The sequence below is a fragment of the Pinus tabuliformis genome, chromosome 3_2, assembly GCF_031772625.1.
Source record: "Pinus tabuliformis cultivar Carrire ecotype Pingquan chromosome 3_2, CPIR1, whole genome shotgun sequence".
NCBI classification, from domain to species: domain Eukaryota; kingdom Viridiplantae; phylum Streptophyta; class Pinopsida; order Pinales; family Pinaceae; genus Pinus; species Pinus tabuliformis.
The window spans coordinates 1,080,866,476-1,080,888,601 of record NC_142302.1 but is presented as its reverse complement, the minus strand read 5'-3'; the positions used below and the strand labels follow the sequence as shown (position 1 = coordinate 1,080,888,601).

Genomic DNA, 22,126 nt, shown 5'->3' with positions numbered 1-22,126 from the left:
AAAGCAATCGAAAAGTCATCCCTTTCATATTATTTTATACTTTTTCGGACTTAAGTGATTATGCCACGAAAAAGGACTGCTGGAGTTTCCTTTTCATCCCTTTTCAAACTCTCTAAACATGAAAAGGACCGAGTTATCCTTGTCGTTAAACTCGTTAAAACAATAGCGACAAACTTGTCCATCCGAACAAGAGTGAGTTTCACTGTCATTAGGCTCGACAAATATAGCGATAGGTTTGCCCAAAGGGAAAATTATAGAACAAGCATATGTTATCCTCCTCAAGCTTGACAAAAATAAAGAGGTACTGGTCAGCAATGACTGGGAAAAAGGGAAGAAAACTTGAAGAACTTCCTTGGTAGTAGGTTGCTCTTGAACATGACACTTTCACTCCATCACCATGATTGAGTCAGGTTGGGTTATTCCGTTCACCGGTCACATCACCATTGGTCCTCCGTAGCATCCATTTTTGGGGTTAAAACTACCAATCCATCTCAGTGTCACCGATATGTTCAAGAGAAGTCATTCAGAGAGTTCACCACCCAGCTAACGCCTCATCCACTGCAATACCTTCACCCTCCATTTTTCATGACCACCATTCATGAACCTTGTATCATCAAATCGTTTTCACCTCCAGAATATCATTTGCTTCATTTCATGTCATAGATGTGGGATTAATTAAGGCCCTCCTATGAGAGGTCACTGCTTGTCGACATCAGCTCATTATCCAAGAAGTTGACTTAGGAACAAACCTTTCAATACTTTGAAGCTTGCATGCCTCAATGGAAAGTTTCTCACTTCCAGCGATAGGTTTACATCAATGGCCTTCAACTGAAAGATTTTGCATGGTGTTCGAAATCAGATCCTATATTCACACCACGTGAATTGTACTGCAGTACCTTGAGGGTCATTATCATTATCGGTGATTTCTCTTGCGCCTGTTAACAGCTTACATCATTGGCTGGTTATCAGGCGATGTCTTTCCATGTTCAACTTCAGAACATCTTTTCATATGGATCGACTTGTACATTGAGCAAAGATTGAACAAGTTTGAAGACCCTAGATCTAGTTTCATCCATCCAGGCTGCGATATATTCAAGAAGATAAAGACATCAAATGTACACAGTAGCTGCACAGATGATCATCCAAGCTAAGGGATGATGGCTCTACAAGAATCACCAGTATGCAACAGTGGACGATTTTCTGTCCTATGTACATGAAAATGAATTTATAAAGTTGAGCATGGGAATGCCCGCCTCAGTTAGATCATGAAAATAACATGAAGATGATGTATTGTATTTTATTTTATACAGGTCACCTTCCAGTTCGAATACCTTGGATCCTCATGATAAAGCATTTCACCCAACATCAGAAGATTTATGACCTCATGCTTTAGGGGGCAACTGTTATAGACATATTTAGGCACTACAACCCCAATCACATATGTCAATAAACCAAGGGCTCTTAAACCCCTAAAGTGTTGTTTCACACCCTAAAGAATCATGGTCAACTGATTACATCATTTCCCAAAAGTTCCACCTAAAAAACCACTCAGAACTGGCCAAAAATAGACCATACAGACTACCCCATGCTTAGGGTGTGATGTATACTAGGTGCTACACTAGCCAGGTGTGATGCATACTAGAAGAGCCTTCTGTGGGGTGCGATGGGTGAGAGTAGACAAATGGCAAAGACAATTTTCTAAGTGGAAACCCAAAGAATCTTCCAGAAACTGCTCATATGACACTTGCCTCTCTAAATTCACCCAAGGATGAGTAAGAGATCAATGAAATCTCCAAGTAGAACCAAGAACTATCAGTGAAATGACACTAATCAAAAAACCAAAAGCTGACTCACCCCTCTGCAAATATCTATAAATGGATCCCTCATCTGAGAGATCTAAAGGCTGGAATTTTGTAATTTGTAAGGAAGTGTTGTTGGTTTCTCTTTGAGAAGAAACATTGTGTTGCTATGTGATCTTGCTTTTCATGAGGTGAAGAGGGATTTCATGCTGGGAGGATGATGCTGGATCAAACAGATGGGTTGTAATCCTCTCTTCTATTTCTACTATCAATAAAGTTCTTTGAGTTTTCCTCCATATAATCATGTATTTGTGAATCTTGTTATTTGTAGATGCAATTGTATGGTTAATGTATTTCTGATTCTGCATTGTTTATGATATCATAGATCGATATGCTTTGATAGTGTTTTGTTGCTTTGCCTCTACAGGTATTCTCTAAAGTAGGACAAGTAGGAGAAGAGTGGCAAGTTCTATCAAGGGAGAGAGGAAACAAGCAAGGAGCCAAGCGAAAGATACAGGTTGGTCCTCTTTGCTTCTCTCTTATCTATCATACATAAAGGAAATCTTGAAGTGCTTTGAATTGTTTGTTTCTAAGATAGCTACCCGTCTTAGTGGGACTAGCAGATCGAAAAGACACTAGTTTTCTCAGAAATAGGCACAAAAGCCTGGTTTCCCGTAGGATAAAAAGTGCCCCCCTGACTCAATTTTGGTGGAGGAGGGGGTGCCCAAATGGATGTAGCGGGACTGGGTTGAGGGATACCACTAGCCATAGAGTTTGTAGTAGGAACATGACCGAAACTAGATTAGTGTCCACTTGGAGGAGGTAAATCGATTAGCGAAGAACCAGGTTGTCCTATAGGCAGAAGGGGAATAGTAATTCCCCTTAATCGTATATGCATGTTGTAAACATTTCCCCAGGACATATGAACCTAAGGGTTAGAACTTAGCAATGGGTTCCAACCAAAAGGGTTACTGAAGATGTTCATGCTAACAGCATTACTAGGAGTGATAGTCAGTGGTCCAGGAGCTAACACGAAAGGGGTGGAGAGAAGGATGTGCGTGATTCCACTCAAAACTAGTGTAACAAGTTTGCTTGGACTAAGCATAGTCTAGATAGTAGGGTGACAAATAAGTTGTGTAGTACTAACCATAGGCGAGGTAAGTGATGGTGGAGAGAAATTTTCCACAAAGGACCACAACCCATTAGTCGCCACAGGAATATTGGATGTGGGTACAGATGAAGACATGACAAGTATAGGTGCTACCTGAACCAACACTGGTCCAAGAGGATCGGTGAGGGGAGGATTGTAAGGAGGTACAATTCCTTCGTGAAAAAATTCCTCAGGCAATATGGTATCTTGGGAAGTGTTATGTGATTCAGTGTTGGACACTAGAGACTGATTTCTCGAAGAGGGAGAATCTAACTCACCAAGGCTCGACAAGCCCTCTAGAGTCAGTGGAGGAAGACCTCATTGTCATCTATATATATGATGAGGTCCAAATGTAGCCATGGTGACAGATATATTTTATCAAAAAAAATTAAAGTGATATTTGTTATAGTCTCAGTTTCAACAATCCAACACCTAAAAATCAAAAATACTCTAAAGGTAATCAACAAGCATCCAGGGAACATAACTCTGTCTGATAACCACCACTAGCTAGAGATGAAACCCAGTATCACAATGGCTAAAAGAGAGAGTTGGCCAAATGTACAATTGTGATTACTCCTAAGCTTCACCCACACCTCTGTAAGAAGGGGCCAAGCACTCTCATGAAGATGAGAACCCTCCCAAAAAATCAAATACAGAGTAGGTTCATTTGTTTAAGTACCAGGGAGGCCCACCTCAATCACCTTGTGTTCATCCCTAAAAATTTTGGCCACTAAGATTACCTCAAATCACATACACGGTCGTGGGGGTCATGGTCATATACAGTACACTGTGTGGGCAGGATATCTAATTTCCCGACTCAACTCAAATATCGCTAAGGGGATCCCCAGTACACAAAATACCCACCAAAAATGAAATCAAAGGTGATCTATCTTATCTCGCACTTTGATGTTGTCTCTGATTTAACTACTTTGTGAGGGGAATGGTACTGGATGATATGAGTGTAGCAGGATTTTACTTTCATTAATAACACTAGTCTCAGTTTTGTGATCTTTGGAAGTTTACTCACCACTACCTACCCCAAACTCCTAGCTTAAACTAATTTGTCTGTAAGCTCAAAAAAAAAGAGTTGTTGATTATTTTTATTAAGCATTGATTTTATGTAAACTTGTATTAGTGTCTCTAGAGGGAATGTTGACGTATGGAGTTCAATGAGACTCTAACTCAAACCATTCAAGAAAAAATATTTTTTTCCTTTGATGAAAGATAGCTTCTTACAAGGATAGACTATACATCATTTTAGAAATATATATCCAAATGCAGTAAAAAACACATGCACAAAATACAAACACACAATTCCCCAACAACTAACCCAATATAATCAGCAACAAACCAACTAAAACAAAAAGCTAAAGTATTTTTTTTTCATTTTCCTTTTTTGAAAATCAAATGTAATTAAGCTATTCTTTAAAAATAAAATGACCATGCAAGCAATAAACCAAGAAAAATTCATAGTTGCAGATCCCAAGGCCAGACCATAGGAAACCTATCAACCCAAGAATCCATAGAACAAGGTGGATGTTAAGATACTGGTACAATAATTCTTTTGTTGGGATGGGGTCCCCAGGGGTAGAATTGAAACCTGGGTCAGGACCCCTTAAGCCAACATCTTCTCAGAAAGACAATTAGAGCATTAGAAACAAGACTAACACTCTATGCTAGAAACTCTGGAGCATTATAGTGCTCTAGATTGCACAAGGAAGTGTGTTACAAAGAAACTGGGTGCAAAAAGGGTCCAACTAGGGTCTAATCAGAAGTTGTGAGTAGCAGAAGAGGTCAGGAAGCACACAGGGTGATCAGAATATGAATCTAGAAGAGCAAGAAGGCCTGGAGAGAAATAGATATCTAGGAACAAGGAGAGAAAATCCAAGAACTAAAAGTGTTCCCCAACGGAGTCACTAATTCTAATGTAGGGATTAATGCATGGGTGGTTGTAGACAGAAAAACGCAGGTCTCCCAAGACCCAAGGCAGACAGAATTAAGTGACCCACAACTATTCATAGACACATCCACATATTAATGTTAATCTATAATCAACAAAGTGAAAGAGAATAGTTACCTCTCAATCTCTAGTGTAGTTTCATCAGAGATCTTAGTGTGGCAAAGGGAGGACTACTTCGCCTGTTCCTAGAACAGAACATGCACAAAGACAAGACAAGAAGTAACCTTCACAGAATATACATCTTGATGATTAAAATCATTAACATATAAGAATATATAAAACTAGCATGCATCTAAGAGAACCATCAATCTCAAATTCACATCAACATATACGGAAAATAAGTCTCAACATCATCAAGTGGACAAAACAGGAACAAATCTATATTATCAAATGAGAGAAGAATGATTACAACAATGGTTGTTGAATAAATTATTCCCTTATCTCCTTGGCTTATTTCCCTCTCTCTCTCTCCACTCTTCGACAACATAATGATGCTTGTCTCAATATTCAGATTAGGATCCTTGTTACAATGGTCAAGCTTCTAATTTATAGATGTGGAGAGGCTCTCTCCTTTCCAATTTCTTCATGAGTTCCAAAGAGGCAAAAGCTTGGATGTTGCCTCGTTTTTTTTTTCTTTCCCTTCCTGTGAAGATTTGTTAGGATTAGCAATGTCCCTAGTCAGGACTGAGGTAGATGTTTCCTACTTTTGAGCTAACATTTGAGTGAAAAATGGAGTGTCAGTAAGTCAACTCGCGCTTTGACCTCCAAAATCCCATAAATATCTAGTAACGCTTCCCCTTAGGAAAAACAAAGTGTTAACCTAGGGACTAACACCTTTTGTTGATTCATGAGTAGCGTTATAACTCCCTTTGTCAATTTTTGGGTTGTGTTACCCTGGAAAATGGGCCTGAAACTTAGTGTTTTCTTCCAGTCAAAGTGTCCTTCTCCTCTAAGTTGATGAGGAGGTTATTTTGTGTATAATTGAGATCAGTTCGACTCATCATTTATTCGAGCTAGCCATGGCTTATCTTTGAGAATATTCCATAACTTTTTATCATCCTTAGCATCCACATTCATCCTCTTAGGAGCTCTCTTCATCCTATTTATACTAGACTGCTTGAGAGGGTCAGGCTAGCCAAAGTCTTGGGTATATAGAGTTTATGCTTTAGCATTAGATTCCTATTGAGAAAAAGAGTTTTTGAGGGTCATGTTGTTGGATTCCATGTTTTGTCTATTGTAGTGGGGAGACTCTGCCGTATTTTGGAGAGACAACTTGAGTGAAGGTATATTTGTAATTTGATCTTAGACTAATCAAAATTCTTTTTCCTTCCCTGTATCTACATGTCTGCAGCAATAATTTTCTTACTATTTCTATGATATTTTGGGCTAATGATATTCCGAGGAAGATAACTTGTCATCCTTGCATGCTTGTGATTGTGTGCAAGTATTGAGATTGACTGTGGAAAAAGTATATCATTCAAGTAGAGCACTGGGATTCTGCAACAAACTCAAAACCCTTCATCAATCTGCGAGGAGGCCAGGCGCATGATTTTTCCTTATAACATCTAGATATGTTTGTATGATTCATGTGTGAGCATTAGGTTGGGATCAATCTATTTATCCATTAGCCATCTTCCTTTTGTTGTCTGGTGATCCTTTTGGATAGAGGATTGCAGAGCAATATCTCCTTGCATAATTCATTGCAACAGAACTGGTGCTTTCAATGAGAGAATTCTTTCTCTTGTCCGCTTTGTCTTGTATTTTGGATCATTTCTCTCATATTCCAATTTTTTGAGCCTCCTTGAATTTGTATGACTCTTTGTGGTTGTTTTTGGGGCTTAATTCCCTGAATATTCAGTATTTTTCTCTATTTGTATGCGATTTTTTCAAAAAATTTAGGTATTTTTCCCAGTCATTGGCATAGAACTGCATCCAAGTGACTGTAACTTTCTGGTCGCTGGATTTTTGTCTCATCTATAACACCAGTCACTCTCTACACAGATGCTTTGCACGATTGGCATTCTAGCCCTTAAAATTTGGGATTTACCATCTAAAAAAAAAATTAAAAAAAAATTAATTAATTAATTAAATTAAAAAATAAAATAAAATAAATAAAAATAATTTCTCTACTTTGGATTTGAGTTGGCTTTCTATCTACATGTTGATTTTGGCCCAAATCTATCTTCTGGTTTCTAATTTCATTTACTTGAATTTGTTTTATTTGAGGTAAGTTTTTGTCTTGTTTTAAGCTTTCATTTTATTATCTTTGTCCACTCTATTGGAGATATGTTGGGTCTATGACTTTTTGTTATTGATTAGTTGTTGGTTTTTATTTGATCTAATCCATTTCTAATCATCTTGTTTGAGGTCTTCCATAGCTAGTGTCTTTCAAGGTTTTCTTGAAGACCTTTTGTGATGCAGGGGCATTCGAGCTTCCAATCCATGAATTGTTTTGAAGAAAAGCTCCAAAAGAGATTTCAATATTGTACAGGAATTCTAATTCCTTAATTGTAAATGTTCTAAGTTTATTTTAATTATTATAGAATAGTTTTAGAAAAGCTATGGATAAGAGAGATTTGTCCATAAGGGGAAATCAAAGTTTCCTTGAAAAGCATGAGAGATTTATGGAATAAATCATGAGAACTTTAGTGAATAAATCATGAGAGCTTTAGGGAATAAATTAGGGAGTGATTTATGGATTTAGTAAAATCTAATTTTCTTGTAACTTTTTATTTTATCTTTATAAGCGTGAATGAGAAGCTATGGCCAAATGAATGTGAAATTAGGCTCATAGAGAGAAACAAATGTTTTTGAGTATTTTTGTATGTATAGGTTTTGTGAATGAAATGAAGTTTCATATCTTCTCTATATGAATATTCTATGTGCATGATCTTTGAATAATTCTTAAAATTTGGAATTGGTAGAGTTAAGTGCTTATGTGTGTGAATTGGGCAGTTAGATATTATTGAAGATTTGGTGAAAATAAATTTAATGCATGTGTTAAATGGCGGAGGGTGGTATTATAATTTATTTTACGAAGAATAATTATTCAATGTGCTTAATGTAAAGAAATATAATGGGTGCTCATGAATTATATTTTTATATTGAGTGTTCATGATGAATGATTCAGGAAGTGTTGTGAAATGAATGTAAATGCACAGATGTGTATGGAGTGGATTCATGAAATCGGTGTCAGGGTAGATTTTGCAGCATCATTTTGGGTGCTTTGGTTGAGGTTTGTCTTTTGTCTCTAGATCTCATCTTCAGATCTGTTTGGCTACTTTCAATGATATTTTAGAGCGGCTTCATATTCCACTTTTAGATCCTTTTGGCCTTTGTTTGGTTTTTTCACTTATCTCTAAGTGTTATCTTTCTTCTCTTGTTTATTTTTGTCACAATTGGTGGTCTTGTGATTGGTTGTGTAGTTTTCATCTAGAAAATTTCATGTGAGTGTGTTTCCATTTCTTTTTATCACTCTCATTTGATCTTGTTTAGGCCTTCTTGCCTCTAGGGTCTGATTTTGACCTTTGTAGAAAATTGGCCTTTGTTGAGCCATTGTGATATAGCCCTAGCTTGTTGACATTTCCTTCCTGTTGCACTTTTGGCTTTCCTTTTTATCGCTTGAGTGTGTTTGCTTCTTTGGTTTATTTTTCCTAGCTTTAATGCTTTTGAAATGCTTTGTGTTCTAGCTTGGGGACTTTTCTTTGGTCTCTTTTTGGTTATTTTCTCTATTTGGTTTGATTTTTGGGTCAACATGTTTATAAATTTGGGTTCTTTGCATTCAAAACTTTAGTGAGAGATGCATCATAATAGGCATTGGTGTGTTGTGAAAAACTCTTACCCTCCTATAGTTAGCATTCATCGAAGTGAAAACGAAAATTTTCATATAGATGCATCAGGGTGACTAACAACAATCATTCAAACCATTTAAGTTTCACATCGCATTCCAACTATGTAAACAACAACCACTTAAAATTAACGCAATAATAAAAGTAACTAGAATTTTCTTTTTCTTTTACTATTAGTACACTAATACTAGCTTAGGCTAGGTTCTTGGAGACGTGTGTGAGTTAACTGCTCCAAGACTACAAAACAAAGTTAGTAGCTTGCGGTAGGGAGATAAATCCACTTGCATTAGTGCCTTTTGGGAAGCCATTCTAACAAGAGGGTTAAGAATGAGGTGACACTTAGGTTGGGTGAGGTGAAATGACCAATTTTGCTTAGTTTTGGGTGGCATGATATAGTAGAATTATCACACATACAAACGGTGTTATCAGCATTTTTTTGTAGCACTTGGGGGCCACTTGGGAGGAAGCTCTCAAGGGGGTTTCATTCTTAGCTCTCTAGGGCTAAGTGTTCTGCCCTTATGTGTGGATTTGGCCTACGATTGTCCCCCTAGGATGTGTTATTGTCGATGGTAACCATAGTGGCCTATCTTTTAGGGCTCATATATAGGTGTAGGGTCAAGGTCGTCTTCTTTGTACCTGGGAAAGATATTAGTCATATTCTCTTAATCCTCTAAGGGGGTGCTCAACAACCAGTGAGGGCACTTGGACCAAGTTCGTAGCTGAAATGGTTGGGAAGTATGTCACTAGTATAATTGTTCCATTGCCAGCTTCTTTGTATTTTGGTTTGTGTGTGACTACCTTTTAGGACGTTTCTAGTGTGTGATGTTTGGCCTGATTCAGTAGTTTTGGCCTTAGGTTGTTTTCACTAACATAATTGTGTTAATTTATAATTTTTCACCCTGGCTAAATTTATTTGTTGTCAATCCCATCGTCTTCATAGTTTTCCTCTTGAACAAGGTGGACTTGTCACTCCTACATGGATAGTTCATGTCGATGCTCAAGACTTAGATCAAAACATAGTTTTGGAATCCACACCTAGTCCATTTGGAAGTGATATGATTTTTATTGAAACTTTGGCAGATGATTGTGCTACTCCTGCCAATCCAACCCTGACCAATCCACTAGGACCTGAGTTATTAAGGTTGAACCATGATAGTTCCACACTTATACCTTTTTACCATTGCCAGTTATTCTTCCTATGGCATAGTCGGATACCTCTTTACCTTCTCCATCGATAGTGTCAGCTACCATATCATCATTTTCGTCTCTTAGAGGAGCCATACCTACTCCTCTGTCTACACCTCTCACATCTTCTTAGGGCATCCCACTAGTTTCATTTATAGCTCCCACAAATTTCCCAAATTTTTCCATGCCTACTTCATCTTCTATGTTGACCATGGCTATTCCTCTTAGTCAACTAGTAGGGTCAAGAGTATTTTCACCTAAATTTTCTCAACCCATGATTCTTGTTCCTTAGTTAGGTGTGGTAACTTCTAGAAATGTGTGTGTGTGGGGGGGGGTCACCAGTTGTTCCTAGTTAGCCTAGGGGAAATGTTGCTTCTAGTATGTCACAAGCCTTGTATAGTTCATTGTTTGGAGGGACGCCACCTACCAGCACTTTTCCTGGAGGGGATAGCTTGCTTGAAGGCAAGCTTGTTGCTAGTGTCGTCACTCATATAGGTTATTCTCCTTATGTTGGTCCTATTGCACATGTTGGTCCATCTTATCCTCATGGCTACAACCATGTGATAAGTCATGATCTTAGGGGTCCTTTTCTCTCTGGGGTCACATACCCAGGGAGGGAATCCTTTCACCAATTACTCTGGCTTGCAGCAGTCATATGTCGAGGTGAAAACATACCTTCACCAGCAAACCATAAATCCTAATCCTTATATGGGGGACTGCAAGGTTAATGGTCAAGGGCTTCTCCGACCTAGGTGGATATTGGTGGCCACCCTCCTATTCCACTTGAACCCCCAACACTGCCTCTTTCAGTTTTTCAGTTTCCATAATTGTAGTACAGTTTACTATTTTTGGTGGTTTTTCGAGTCCTGAACTTCCGGAACCATTTTGCAAACCTAAACGATGTTTTTAGGGAAAATAGTGAGACCAAAAAAGTCTCAAACAAGTTTGTTATTTTATTTTAGCCTACTCTTTGAGATCTTCAAAAGGAGGTATTAATATAGCCAAACAGAGATCATATGCCAAATTTATAACCCCAGTAAATTGATGCACCAATTTACCCAAATAGGGCCCATAGTTTTGGTGCTTCATCTCCTAGGGTTGGGTTTTTGGATGTTTAGGGTTTTCCATTATTTCTCTATAATAAATAGGCCTTGGAGCTTCATTGTAACATAGTTCAGAGGCATGTAGCCACCACATCTCTTCTCAGAGCTAAGCTACCATCGCCCGAGCTAGTTTATTTCCATTATATTTGTAAGCATATTTCAGTGTTATAATATTAATGAAATGAAGTATTATTTCTGCTGCATTTCTATACTTGTGGTTATATCTGTAATTTGTTGCTCTCCTGTTTAAGTTTGAATCATTCTACTGCCTATGATCTGTTTAACCAACTTTATAATCCATTTTTATGTTCTCTTGATCTACCATATTAGGCTAAGTTGACTAACAAACCCATCAGATATGATCCCTGGTGGCCACCAATTACCACAAAACAACCTTCTGATATACCCAAATTTGAAGGAAATCCTGGAGAGAAACTGTCCACTCCTATAACTACATATCATTTGTGGTGTTTGTCAAACTCTCTCGTGGATGATTTGATTAAGCTTTGCTTGTTCCAACATACATTAACTAGGGATTCTGCAAAATGCTACATTGAATGGGATACAACATCCTACGATGAATTTTCCTCTTTAGCTCAAACCTTTCTGGCACACTTTCAATTTCCCATGAGGTATGATATTGATTATGATCTCTTGTCTAACTTTAAACAAGATGATGCCACATTGATTTTTGATCATATCCATGAGTGGTGTCATCGCAAGAGGTTGGTTAGAACCAAGCTTCTTAACGAGATTTTATGCAAATGGTTCATTTGATCTTTAAGACCTCAGATTGCCAAAGATGTGTCCATGTTTAAGGTTGTCACTGAAAAGAAAGCTATCTTAGCTTCCCAGCAACTAGATTTGATTTATTCATAGTCAAGAACGTTATATGAAGTTCTTCCTAATGCTCCTAGGTCTTCCATTGACCCACTGAAACCTAATTCGGGCCCACATGTTGATGGAGTGATTGGGTCTGTTTCTGATTCCGTGAACCAACTTTTTGCTCAACCTGGGAAATTGATCATTGCATCGCAAGCCCCAGCAAGTGCATCTGGATCTTCTAAAGCACGCTCTTCTCAGCAATCCACCAACGTTTTGACAATGAATTCCATGACACCTGAGAACAATCAAAAAATGGGTGGTAAAAATAATAAGAAGACTAAACAAAAACCAAAACTTCTCATGAATCTCAACTATGGGCCCAGAATTAGGGAGGAAGCACCAGTGAGCACCGTCAAAAGATTAACATCTAGGTGAACATCTTACTCACGAATGTCCTCAAATGGATGAAGTTCATAGGCTCCTTGCTCCACCAGCATCTACCCAACATCCTCTTGTTTTATCTCATCCATTTCCTGCACAACCTTAGCAACAAATGGTTGCCCAACCTCCTCCGCCTCCATAAGGGTGCAACGAGGCATAATTTTCCCATCCTACCAACAGTTCATCTGTCTTTATGTGCAAAGAAGACGTGAATGTGACCATGTGAGCTAAGTCTTATGTTCCTAAGTCAAGTTCTTCTCCTAAGGACTCACCTGCTCCACCTACTTCCATTGGACCTCTCACATTAGATAAGCATTTGGAACCACTTTATCACCCCCCCAAGTGTGTCGTCCGTAAGGAAACACACAATTCCTTTGCCTGCGCCCCACTCAGCATTACAGTATTGTTGAAGATCTTTCCCAGTCTCCTTGTGCCATGTCTGCCCTGGAGGTTTTGTAAAGTTGTCCTCGACCATGCAAGGCCATGTTGCCTATGATTTGTGGAGTAGATCTATTTGACTCAAACCTCATTGTGTTTAACGCTGATAATGATTCTCCTTGAATTTCCCACCAGATTGCCTTTCAGATTATCAGGTGTGCCTTCCATAAGAATATTCATCTCACTTTGGTGGATGCAGGCTCTTCCACTTGTGTCATGTCGGCATCATGCTGGAAGGATCTTTGATCTCTAGTGCTCACTATGTCCAACACTATCCTTCAAGCCTTTGATGGACACAACTTTGTACCTAAGGGGTTATTCCCAAGTTTTCCATTGAGCTAGGGGAAAAACTATATATGTTGATGTTGAAGTCGTCAATGCCACTTTAGATTATAACATGATCCTTGGTCGTACTTGGTTCTATGCCATGACTGTCATTGTCTCATTTGTGTTTCATAGCCTTTTCTTTCCTCATGAAGGCAAGTTTGTTACTATCAACCAACTTGACTACTACGTGCCATCGACTAAAATATCCACTACGACAACTTTAGTCCCACTTGTTGGAAATAAACCTAGGATTCATGAGAGTGTTGGTGTGGGCTTGTTCAAATTATCATCTCTTATTGGAGTATTTCCTCAATTACCACCGCCCAACATTCTTTCATCTTCTTCTAAAGATCCTATGCATGTGATCTATTTCGACACCTGTGTACCCCATAGACCTCCTGAGCCTTGGGTGCTGTCTCCTGATATTATTAAAGACGATCAAGTTAGTGAGCCTCCTCTTCTACCTTTAGTGGAAGAGATTTCCTCCTCGACAGTCTCGTCAGTACCTCCTAACGCTGGTTGGTAACTCCATCGCAATATGGAATATGACCAGGTTCCTTTTCCCACGTGTGTTACAGGGAAAAGTGTCTATATAGAACTGCTCTATCCCACTAAGGTGTGACAGCTGCCTTAGAAACAAACAGAGAAAAGCTACTTTTGTTTTTCCTTTATGAATTACAGATAGAGAGGAACAGAAAGACCAACCTCTGTCTTGCGCTAATCTCCTGACTTGATTCCTCTCTTCTTTGATAGTCTTTAGCTACATGCTCCCTTGCACGCCCAGCTTCACCAAGTACCTGTAAGATCACAATAGCATAGCACTATACAAATACATGGATCTATAATCATAAACAATCTAGGATCAAATGTAAATTGACCATACAAATGTAGCAAACATCAATGACACAAGAGCATGGAGGAAAACTTGAATAGCTTTTATTGATAAACAAGAAAGAACCTTTTATTGATAAACAAGAAAGAGCCAAGAGGAGTTACAACTAGTTGTTCTGACCCAGCATCAACCTCTCAGCAAGGAAGCCCCTCTTCACCTCATACAAAGCTTAGATCACGCAACAATCTGATGTTTGTCTCAAGAAACCAACACCAATTCCTTACAATATGCAAAATTCCAGCCTCTAGATCTCTGGGATGAGGGATCCATATATAGATATCTGTAATGGAGATGAGTCAGCTTATGATTTTATTAGTGTCTTCCCTCTGATAGTTCTTGCTTCCACTTGGAGATTGATGATCTCTTACTCATCCTTGGTCGAATTCAGAGAGGCAAGTGTCACAGGAGAAGATTCTGGAAGCTTCCATTGCCTCTCCACCTCGCGGAATGACACTGCCATTTGTCATTTCTCACCCATCGCACCCCATAGAAGGGCTTTTTGAAATGCAATGCACCCACACAGTGTATTTAGGTGAGATGCAACGCACTTGGCCAATGGAGCAGCTGAAATGATCCTGTTTTGACCAATTCTGAGCAGTTTTTCATGGAGAACTTCTCGGAGAAGTTGTAATCTGTTGACCTTATTCCTTTAGGGGTTAGAACAACAATTTTAGGGACTTAGGAGCCCTTGGTTTATGGACATTTCATGCTTGGGGTTGTAGTGCCCAAAAATGTCTATAACAGTTTCCCCCTAAAGCATGAGGTCGTTAATCTTTTGATGTCGGGTGGAATGCTTTATTATGAGGATCCGAAGTTCTTTCAAGCTGGGAGGAGACCTGTAATAAGATACAATACAATACATTATCTTCATAATATTTTCATGATCTAGCTGAGGCGAGCATTCCCATGCTCAGCTGTATAAATTCATTTTCATGTACATGGGACAGACAATCGTCTGAGTGTAGACTGATGATTCTGATAGAGCCATCATCCTTTTGATTAGATGATTATCTGTGCAGCAATGATGTACATTTGATGTCTTTATTTCCCTGAATATATATCACAGCTCGGATGGATGAAACTAGATCTGGGGCCTTCAATCTTGTTCGATATTCACTCGAAGTACCAGTCGATCCATGTGAAAGTTGTTCTGGAGTCGAACATGGAAAGACATCGCCTGATTACCAGCCAATGATGCAAGCTGTTAACAGGCGCGAGAGGAATCACCGATAATGATAATGACCCTCAAGGTACTGCAGTACAATCCACGTGGTGTGAATAAAGGACTTGGCATCGAACACCACGCAAAATCTTTCGGTCGAAGGCCATTGATGTAAACCTGTCGCCGGAGGTGAGAAACTTGCCATTGAGGCATGCAAGCTTCAAAGTACTGAATGGGGTGTTCCTAGATCAACTTCTTGGATAATGAGCTGATGTCGACAAGAAGCGATCCATCATAGGAGGGCCGTAATGAATCCCACATCAATGACACGGAATGGAGCAAATGATTTTAATGGAGGTGAAAACGATCTGGTGATATAAGGTTCAGGGTGGCGGTCATGAAAGAATGGAGCATAAATGTATGGTAGTGGGTGAGACACAGGTGAATTCTCTGAATGACTTCTCTTGAACATATCGGCGACACTGATGGTGATGGATTGGTAGCATTAACCCCAAATGTGGATGGTATGATGGGACCATGGTGATGTGACCGGTGAATGAAACAACCCAACCCGACTCGGACGCGGAGTGGAAGTGTCATGTTCAAGAGTGACTTGCTACCAACAAAGTTTCTTCAAGTTTTCTTCCCAATTTTCCCCAGTCATTGCTGACCAGTACCTCTTTATTTTTTTCAAGCTTGAGGAGGATAACATATGCTTGTTCTATAATTTGCCCTTCGGGCAAACCCATGGCTATGTTTTAACGAGCTTAGCGATAGTGAAACTCGTTCTCGTCTATAGACAAGTTTGTCGCTATTAAACTTTTAATGAGTTTAACGACAAAGATAACTCGGTCCTTTTCAATTTTAGAGAGTCTGAAAAGGAACGTAAAGGTAACTCCAAAATTTTTTTTTCGTCATCTAATCCCTTAAGTCCAAAAAAGTATAAAACAATACAGAAGGGATGAATTTTCAATACTTTTAACGAGCCGAACAAAACAGGCGCTTGATCTTTTTATGTAATAATCTCTCAAGTCCAAAAAGATTAAAATTTAGAGGAGAGATAGCACTTCCGGTCCCTTTAACGAGCTAGAGAGGCCAATGGCTCGGCAATCTTTTCATATTTTACGAGTCAGTTGAAAAGAGCTTAAAGGAGACTCGTCTTTTGAGGAACGAGTGATAAAATGGATAGCAACAGATTCCAGGTAAGGTTTGGAATTTTCCAATCACGGCAGTGTTACAAGGATGGCTAGTGAAATCACTCTTCGCAGTTGTTCCTCAAAATGGGTAAACAATCAAATGGAGGTGAATGATTGGCCAATGCAAAAGTGGAGGTGATGGTGCAAACACTACCAAGGCTTTAATGGCTGAAGTACTACATTCACGATGGTTATTTACCGGGGAATAGTTCATTTTTTAATGAGCTTAAACGCGGGGGGAAACATTTGCTCATGTCTTATGTTTATTTTTTAACGAGCTTGAACTATGTGCTAAAACTGCTCGATGCGGGTTTATTTTTTAACGAGCTTGAACCTTGCGGTAACACTGCTCAATGCGGGTTTATTTTTTAACGAGCTTGAACCTTGCGGTAACACTGCTCGATGCGGGTTTATTTTTTAACGAGCTTGAACCTTACGGTAACACTGCTCGATTAATCCAGTCGTATAATAAGAATGTCCCATATAAAATTGGCAATTTTTAGAGTTTTGCCCCACATCCTTTCTTTATGCAAGTTAGGAAACGACCAATCCAAAAAACAGATAAATGATCGCTCTTTGCTTGCACTCCAAAAGGTTTTCATGCCCCCAGGTATAAAACAGAGTTTCAAGGTTACCCCTTCTTTCTTCCGTTAAAACATTTGTTTTACCGGGAGAGGCCTACCTCTTACAGGTCACCCAAAGATTGTTCTATTCATAGCGCAAACAAAACACTTCTTCGGCGATGTCTACCGAAATAGACAAAGGTGAGTGAAGGAGGCTACTTGCCGAAGCTTTCTCGAAGCTTTCTTGCCGAAGCAGACCAGGGTGCATGCCCCCTGGGTTTCAGTCATGTCCCCCGAATCACTCGCGCTCATCGGGCGGACGGACTGGGGATTGAGACATTTCTTGCATGAAAAGACCATTCAGGGATGGTATATGACTATTTGCTATGCGTGAACCGGGGAATGAAAGCTGGTCTACGAGCTTGACCACTCTTCCTTCATGCGGAAAACACATTACTCTAAAGAGTGAGGAGACAATCGCTCCCATGCAATAAATATAGTCTCGTCCAAAGAGTAGATTGTAATCAAGGGGTCCTTGAACTACCATTACGTTCATTTGAACGGTTTTCCTTCTCAATGTTATGGGCACATTAGGAAGGATCCCTAACGGTCGACTGGTTCCTTTATCAAAGCCTGTTAGATTTCTCATCTCAGGCAAAAGCGATGGCGAACCAAGCACTTTCCAAGCAGTTGAGGAAAGGATACTCACAGAAGCCCCCTCATCTATGATGGTACCAGCCATAACCATTCTATATATTTGAACAATGATTCGGAATGGTACACTAGCTGGTAAACGGAGTCTGCCTAGTTGATTCCAGTCGAAGGAGACAACTAGGTTGCTTGGAGGTGGGACCGAATAGACGGCCGGGCATGACTCTGATGAACTTCCTTCCTGTGGTAAAGGAACGAGTAAATTGCCCCCATGTTCATTGGAGTCTGTGTTTACGAAAAGAATTTGGACGGTGTCATCCTTGTTCTCTTCGGTGACTGTATCATCTGAAGATGGAACCTCTGAAGGCAAGACCGGGTCAACTGCCGCCTCGACCTTTTGACTTTCATCTGGTATGGGTTCAGATGGTTTGTCTCCAATGATAGATGCTTCAGCCGACCACCTGAACGGGCCAGCTGGATTTTCAACTAGTGACGGACTCGGCAAGAGTTTTTTATATCCAGGAGAAAGTCGTAGCGGTGAAACCGGATGATCGTCAAAAACTCTTTTAGCCTTATCTAAGAAGGGACAACGGTGGACGGCATGATCACCTTCGTACATTTTACAAGGAAATCTATATTTTCCTTTTCTTCCTGGGGCTTCACTTTCACTAGTCGATGGTGTGTTGTCAACATGATCATCAGAGGTTGACGACACCGGGTTGTGCAAATGAGGAGATCAGTCCCTTAAGATCCGAGGGATGCAAGGACAATCTCTATGATAGTGGTCTCCCTTGCAAATGACACATGGCGATTTAGGCCTGGTTGGTGCAGTGTGTGGATTTTCGCTAGACAACACTCGTTTGCCCCCATTCGCTTTTGGCTCCTTCTTCTTCTTCTCTTTCTTCTTCTTTTCCTTCTTCTTCTCAGGTACTTGACTTTTGGCTTTACCAGCCCCATCAAGCGAACAGGAGGGAGGAGAGGAAGAATTAGAGGAAGTAGAAGGTTGGTGGGTAACTCTGGACTCATCTAGTTGCTGGTTCGATTGTTCAGGAATTGCGGTGTTCTGAACGACAGAGGTTGAGAAGAGCCATACAGGCAAGCCAATTGTCAGTCCTGGAAGCGACAATGTGGCCATATGGGGTGCACCAACATCTCCCCAAGAGGAGAAGGGACTAGGATTTCCTCCAAGGGGAATTCCTTGGTTGGTGGATTCCATTTTCTCAACCCAAGATCAACGTAGGAAAGGGTAATGAGTATTCCATTTAAAATAATTTTTAGACGCTTTGACACAACTTGTTTTTTCAATTTTTAAGAGTCGAGAAAAAACAAAAGATGACTCTAGTCTCCTTCGATTTTTAATGAGCCTGAAGTGACAAGTGCTCAGATGGACCTTTTCTGTTAAGGAGTCTGAAAAGGAATGAAAGGGACTGCTCTGGAAATCTAGGTAGAGGGATTACCAAACCAATCGCAAAACTGCAGAATACTTTTTACGGTACAGCAGTCAATCTTCCTGAATGCTGTGTTTAGTGCATTGCGATCGATAGGGCGGCAGACACGGCTTCCTATGGATAAACGATTAAGCCTATTGGGGTCTCCCAAAATATACTCGACATTACGTGGGAGCACAAGTCCGTACTGGCACTTATCGCCTCAAAGTGGAGGAATCACCCAACCATCAGTGAGAACAATAGTTACCAGGCTTTACGATGCCGGAATACGTCTCTAGCCTAGACTTCTAAATGTTGTGCGTTAAGTTCCAAAGCGTTGTTAGATTCATTGAATTTATTTTATAGTTGATCTTGTTTATGAAGTTTTCCTTTCAGGTTCACCGCGAGATGTAGATGTAATTCCTAAAATGCAATCTAAGATGATAAACAAACTTTTTATCTTCTTTGTGCAATGAAAATCCTAGCTACTAAGGAAAGAAAGACAGAATCTTTTCACAAAGAGCAAAGAGCACACTCTTAATGCACTTTCCTAAATCAAACCAATCAGACTGTCTATATGGAAATGCACATGCATGTATTTGTTTTCGACTTTCTTAGTATATGAATGCTAAAAAGAAAGTTGATGCACAAATCTGAATTTCTTTTCAAGAGACAAATATCAACAAGTTTCCTTTCGAAATAAAAAATGGAGACGATCACAACACCTTACGATTTTGAAATGAATACTTGTTTTTGACACTAGAAAATTACAAATTCAGACCAAAAACAATAGTAACAGGATAATCGACCATCAATAGCAATCCAACTCTTTCCTACAATTGAAATCGACACTTGCGACAGTTTCAAATCAAAGGACGACAGTACGATTATGCTACTTTTGCAAAGGAGAACTGAAAATGACTCAACAAACACACAAAAACATTTACAGTTCTTTTGTACAAAGGAGGCGGAATAACAGCAAGGAAAAGGGGTTTCAAACAGACATATACTGATCACAGGCAGCAAAATTCAGGAATAGAACTGGAAAGAATGAATCACAGAAACCAAAACTGCACAGAGCCTAGTCTGATCAGCGCACCTGTAACACAGAGAATTTGAAATGTAGCGCACCTTGTCCACTCGGGAAGTGCGTTGAAGTTCAGATTCTCTGAACAGTACCTGCGCTGGGCCACAAACGAGAGTCTGTTTGGGTTCCAAGTCACAGTTTGCAGTTCAATTCTTGGGTTTTGGCCGAGCAAAAAGCAATCAGTAATGCAACAATCAGGGGTAGATCTAAGGAGGATCTAAGAGCTATCACAAGGGCAATCAGATAGTTTGTGAATCAATTGTTTAAATCATAAACAAATCCAGTAGATGGATTGAAGTAGCATTTATCTACTTTGCATTTGTTATGGCAAATGTAGTTCGAATGCTACCTGTAAGTTTATGAAACAGACAACAAAGAATGATAAACAAATAGACTAATTCTCCCCGGCAGAGTCACCATTTTGTTACAGGGAAAAGTGTCTATATAGAACTGCTCTATCCCACTAAGGTGTGACAGCTGCCTTAGAAACAAACAGAGAAAAGCTACTTTCGTTTTTCCTTTATGAATTACATATAGAGAGGAACAGAAAGACCAACCTCTGTCTTGTGCTAATCTCCTTACTTGATTCATCTCTTCTTTGATAGTCTTTAGCTACCTGCTCCCTTGCACGCCCAGCTTCACCAAGTACCTGTAAGATCACAGTAGCATATAACTATACAAAGACATGGATCTATAATCATAAACAATCTAGGATCATATGTAAATTGACCATACAAATGTAGCAAACATCAATGACACAAGAGCATGGAGGAAAACTTGAATAGCTTTTATTGATAAACAAGAAAGAGCCAAGAGGAGTTACAACTAGTTGTTCTGACCCAGCATCAACCTCTCAGCAAGGAAGCCCCTCTTCACCTCATACAAAGCTTAGATCACCCAACAATCTGATGTTTGTCTCAAGAAACCAACAGCAATTCCTTACAATATGCGAAATTCCAGCCTCTGGATCTCTGGGATGAGGGATCCATATATAGATATCTATAATGGAGATGAGTCAACTTATGATTTGATTAGTGTATTCCCTCTGATAGTTCTTGCTTCCACTTGGAGATTGATGATCTCTTACTCATCCTTGGTCGAATTCAGAGAAGCAAGTGTCATAGGAGAAGATTCTAGAAGCTTCCATTGCCTCTCCACCTTGCGGAATGACACTGCCATTTGTCATTTCTCGCCCATCGCACCCCATAGAAGGGCTTTTTGAAATGCAACGCACCCACACAGTGTATTTAGGTGAGATGCAACGTACTTGGCCAGTGGAGCAACTGAAATGATCTTGTTTTAACCAATTCTGAGCAGTTTTTCATGGAGAACTTCTGGGAGAAGCTGTAATCTGTTGACCTTGTTCCTTTAGGGGTTAGAACAACACTTTTAGGGACTTAGGAGCCCTTGGTTTATGGACATTTCATGCTTGGGGTTGTAGTGCCCAAAAATGTCTATAACAACGTGGGTCATTGCTCTGCCTGTTCCACATGACTCCCTCGATGACAAACCTCCCTACATGTTCTGTTACAATGAATTATGAAAAGAGCTATTATTCCGCAATTCTATGTCTGAAAGGATCACCAGATAGTAAAAGGAATATGTTTAATGGATAAATATATTGATCTCAACATAATTCTCACACATGTAGCATATAAATATATCTAGATGTTATAAATAAAAATCATGCACCTGGCCTCCTCACATATCAGTGAAGGGTTTTTAGTTCATTGCAAAATCCCAACACTCTATTCAAACGATCTACTTCATCCACACTTGATCTCAATACCTGAACACAATCACAAACATGCAAGGATGACAAGTGATCTTCCTCGAAAGATCATTAGCTCAAAACATCATAGAAATAGTAAAAATTATTGTTGCAAACATATAGATACAGGGAAGGAACAGGAGTTTCTATTTGTCTAAAATCAAAGTACAAATATGCTTTCGCTCAGGTCATCTCTCCAAAATATGGTAGAGTCTCCCCACTACAATAGACAAAACATGGACTCCAATAGCATGACCCTCACAAGCTTTGTCTCTCTCAATAGGAATTTGATGCTGAAGCA

General features: G+C 39.6%; 1 pseudogene; it reads right to left on the bottom strand.

The window, feature by feature from the left end:
• Nucleotides 1–10,038, bottom strand: part of LOC149184439 (DNA mismatch repair protein MSH5-like) — a 111,445-nt pseudogene extending 101,407 nt beyond the window's left edge.
• Nucleotides 10,039–22,126: the final 12,088 nt, after the last annotated feature.